Genomic DNA, 4,168 nt, shown 5'->3' with positions numbered 1-4,168 from the left:
CAGTTTATGGGTTTTTAACACTGTTTTTGTTCCAATGAAACAATAGAAAATAGGGGATGCATATTTGTGAACTAGGTTGCAACACGAGGTCCGTTTTCTCCTGCGGGTCTTGATCACTGAGTCAGAAAGTGACTCAGTGTTACGAAGTTGTGCTCCCACGGTGCAGGCGGAACACACAGGACAGAACTCCAGGTGGCATCTGCGACTACCTGTCCTCACAAGGTGTCTTTCTGTAACAGAGCCCCTGGCACCCTCCGAGCTACAACCACGCCAGGGCAGCGACAGGGCCCCCTCGGCGAGTGCAGCCGGCCGGCCTCCCAGGAGGCTGGAGCCCGACAGGGCCGCGGGGCCCCGTCCCCCTGCTCAGTGGGGCTTTCACTTCCTCGTGAGGTTCCAGACTGAGCTGATGTTCCCTCGGTCACCCGGAGAGGCCCCTGGATCCCGCGACCTTCCCGGCTGCGGGAAGCCATCTCCGCCTCGGCCCCCGTTTGCGCCGAAGCGAGGGGTCGCTTCCGTCTCCCCGAGAGACCCCGGGCGCCCGCCTCCCTTCCGCGTGCTGCCTGCCGGGGACAGCGCGGCCGGGAACCCGAAGACCCGCAGCCCGCACGGCCCGAGCCGGCGCCGGGGGCCGGAAGCGCACCCGGGCTTTCCGCCGCCCGCGGGCTAGAGCGGCCCCGCGCGCCCGCGGCACTTCCGGGACGCTCTAGGAGCTCGGAGGGCGCCCTGCCCGCCGCTCGGGTGGACTTCGGGGGTCCGCGCCCGACCGCGCTTGTTCTGCCCTCCCCGGCAGGCAGCACGCGGAAGGGAGGCGGGCGCCCGGGGGCGCTTGGGGACTGCGGAAGGACGCGGTCGGCAACTCTCATGCTTTCCCTCTTCGCAGACCGTGTCCTGCGCCTGCAGGCGGGGGTGACGTAGTGTTGCCTCCGTCCCCGCGGCGGCTGCTGCATGCCAGGCCCTGTCACCGGAACCCACTCAGGCCCCAGGAGGCTGCGGGACGCCCCGGCAGACAGCGCGGTCCAGCAGGGAGTTCACAAAGGTTTGGGGGGATCTTTAAATCCCGGGCAGCAGACCACTCTGTCTCTAAATGCCCAAAGCAGGTGACCCTCACTCCTCCTCAGCCTTCCCCCCACATCTTACACCATGACAAATACAGCAGGCAGGAGGGCGAGGGAGGGACACTGTGGGGTACCCCCACCCTTCTCCATCCCACACCATCTGACTTTGGGGCACAGCCCATCCTCCAGAGCACCCGGGGCGACCAGGTCCCTCACGAAACCAACGAGAACACCTTTTTTTTTCTTTTTAATTTATTTTTTAAAAGCTGACTGGTAAGGGGATCTTAACCCTTGACTTGGTGTTGTCAGCACCACGCTCTCCAAGTGAGCAAACCGGCCATCCCTATATAGGGATCCGAACCCGTGGCCTTGGCGTCATCAGCACCACACTCTTCCAAGTGAGCCACCAGCCAGCCCTCAACGAGAACATCCTAAAGCACAGCTTGGATCCACCGGCCCCAGGAAGGGTCTTCAATTCAAGGACTTGAACTCTGGATAAAACACTTCACACCAGGTTCCCAAAGCCTCTGGTTCCCACAGGATCAACTCCACCCATTTAGGCTGGACCCAAACAAGAAGTGTGAGCAGAGCTGCTGCGTGGGTCAGGAAACCACGCTCCTGCTCTCGAGGACTCCACTGTCACTCAGGGGTAGGAATCCCTCCCAAGGAACCCTGTCCTGCAGCCGAGTGGCCATGAGTCGCGGATGCCGCCCATGAGGAAGCGGTCCCATGAGCCCCTTCCTGAGTTCTGTCTACAGTCCCAAGTGGAGTGGGCCCCAGGCGCCCTGGCTTCCCTGTGTGCTGGGGGCATGATGAGGAACCACCAGCATCTCTGCACTCAGCCATAAAGCAGCCGTGCCCCTTCCAATGTCGCAGACACTCCAACCCGCCCATAGGGACAGCAGCCAGGCCTTGCCGAGGAAGGGGACTCTCGGGGGCTTTCCCTCAGTTGGGCAGCAGGCCCTTTTTGCCCCAGTATTCTTGGTGTGGTCTGGATCGGCTCAGCCTCTGCACCGGCCTCATGGTTGAGGACTGGGCTCTCTGGTCAGGTAGTGGGGACTTGGTCTCCATTCTAACCCACCACACACACCTACATCATGTCCATGAAGACAGCCAGACACACAGGACTTAGGGTTCCATTCCACAGGCTTGTACCCATCACTGAGCCTGGGAACTCAGCCCCGTCCCTTGAATTCATGGACTGACGCTGTGAGACACCATGCTGGGCAGATGAGCAAGGCCAAGGTAGCGAGCACCCACATGGGGTTTCCATCCACCCAGCCCTGCCCAGTTCGCTCAGGGTGGACTTTCGGGTGTTGGTCAGCTGTGCACCCTGGCTGGAGGCCTTCTCCCCAGTGTGAGTGCTCCGGTGCCTTCTAAGTTCTGAGTTCAGATGAATGGCTTTTGTGCAGCAATCACACCTGCAGGGCACCCCACCAGTATGAACTTTCTGGTGTCAAAGGAGGTCTGACTTGTGCCGGAAGCTCCTGCCACAGGTGTTGCACGAGCACGTGGCCCTCCTGCAGTTCTACCCACACACACGACCGAGTAAGCGTTCGGACCCAATTTTTCCTCAACTTGATATTTTCCAGGTTTTTCTCCTTGGGGGTTAGCTTATGGGTTGCAGCTTCTTCCCCTTTCTTCTGAGGAAGGTGTTTCTGTGCTTTTTACCACACCCGGTGGTTGGCTCTTTACTTTCCTTCAGATGCACAAGCTTCTGCACAGGGGCTTTCCTCTGGAGCACATCCAAGAGACTCTGGATGTCACACCAGGTGGCCCATTACCTGCAGGTAACTCTTCTTTCTCCTGTCAGTTTCTTGTTCATGATCTCAAAATCTAGGAGAAAAAAGCAGTCTATATTTGTTATCTCTACTGGGAGAAAGGAAACTAGTAAATGGGAAATAAAATTAATATCTAACTGGGAGAAAAACATCTGCAACGTGTAAGGTTAAATGTTAGTACCCCAAATATGAAAAGAATGTCTAAAACTCAAAAAGACAACTTACATATAGCTAAAGGGTGTGAAGAGATGTCAACCACACTGGCGAGCATAGAAATTCAAATAAAATTACCAAGGAAATGTTTAGACTGTCAGTTCAGCAAAGATCAATAATATCAAATGCTAGCAGCAGGGGAAAGGGACACTCGCCTGGTGGCAGGAGAGGGGCGTGTGCACTGGCACATCCCTTTCTAATGCACTCGTCCTTTGACCCAGCAGTTTCATGTCCAGAAACCTCTCCTGCAGAGGTTCTTGCATAAGCACACAGGTACCTGTCTAGGGCTTCTCATGGCAGCATTATCTGTGACTGCAGGAAAAGTGCCTAAGACGTCCGTCAGTGGGGAATGTCAGTGGTGATGGGACACCCCATGCTGTGGGGCACAGTTGCCTCTGAACTGACAAGCCTGAGACATGCCTGGGTGGAGACAGAAGACCTGTGTCGGGGATGCGAAATGAAAAGGGAATGAGGCAAGGCTGTGTTTGTGCATTCATTCATTCATTCATTCAGTTGTTCATTCCACGTTTTCTTTTTGTACATGGGGACAGGAGGGCCATTGTGGGGAGGAAGGGAGGAGAACGGGAGACAGGAATGGCCCCATGCAAGCAGAGACAGGAGGGAAGGAAGGAGCTGCAGGTGCCCGTTTGGGGCAAGGTCTTCTTGGTGAGGCAGCAGCTCCTGTGAAGGCCCAAGACCAACAGGAGCCCCAACCTGGGAGCCTCCCTCAGCCCTCCCTGGTGCACTCACCTGGACAGATGTCTGTCCTCACTGCCCTCCCTGTATGCTGCGCACACAACCCACAAGTCCTCCCCCTGCTCCAGCCAGGGAGTCACCCAAAGTTTCCACACCCAAAACCCTTGTATTAGTCTATTTCTGTTGCTTGTAACAAAATACACAGAACTGGGTAATTTGTAAGAAAATGAAATTTATTGCTTACAGTTTCTGAGGCTGGGAAGTCCTAAGTCCAGGGAACACATCTGGTGAAGGCTTTCTTTGGTGGTGACTACAGTGATAGTAGGGTATCACCTTGCAAAATGGTAGAGCAGAGAGAGAGCAAGAGGACAACTTCTTCATTTACTCTCCTTTTAAAGCCCTCAGAACCACACCCCTGACCAC

The sequence above is a fragment of the Cynocephalus volans genome, chromosome 15, assembly GCF_027409185.1.
Source record: "Cynocephalus volans isolate mCynVol1 chromosome 15, mCynVol1.pri, whole genome shotgun sequence".
Lineage (NCBI taxonomy): Eukaryota > Metazoa > Chordata > Mammalia > Dermoptera > Cynocephalidae > Cynocephalus > Cynocephalus volans.
This window is presented reverse-complemented; position numbering follows the sequence as displayed.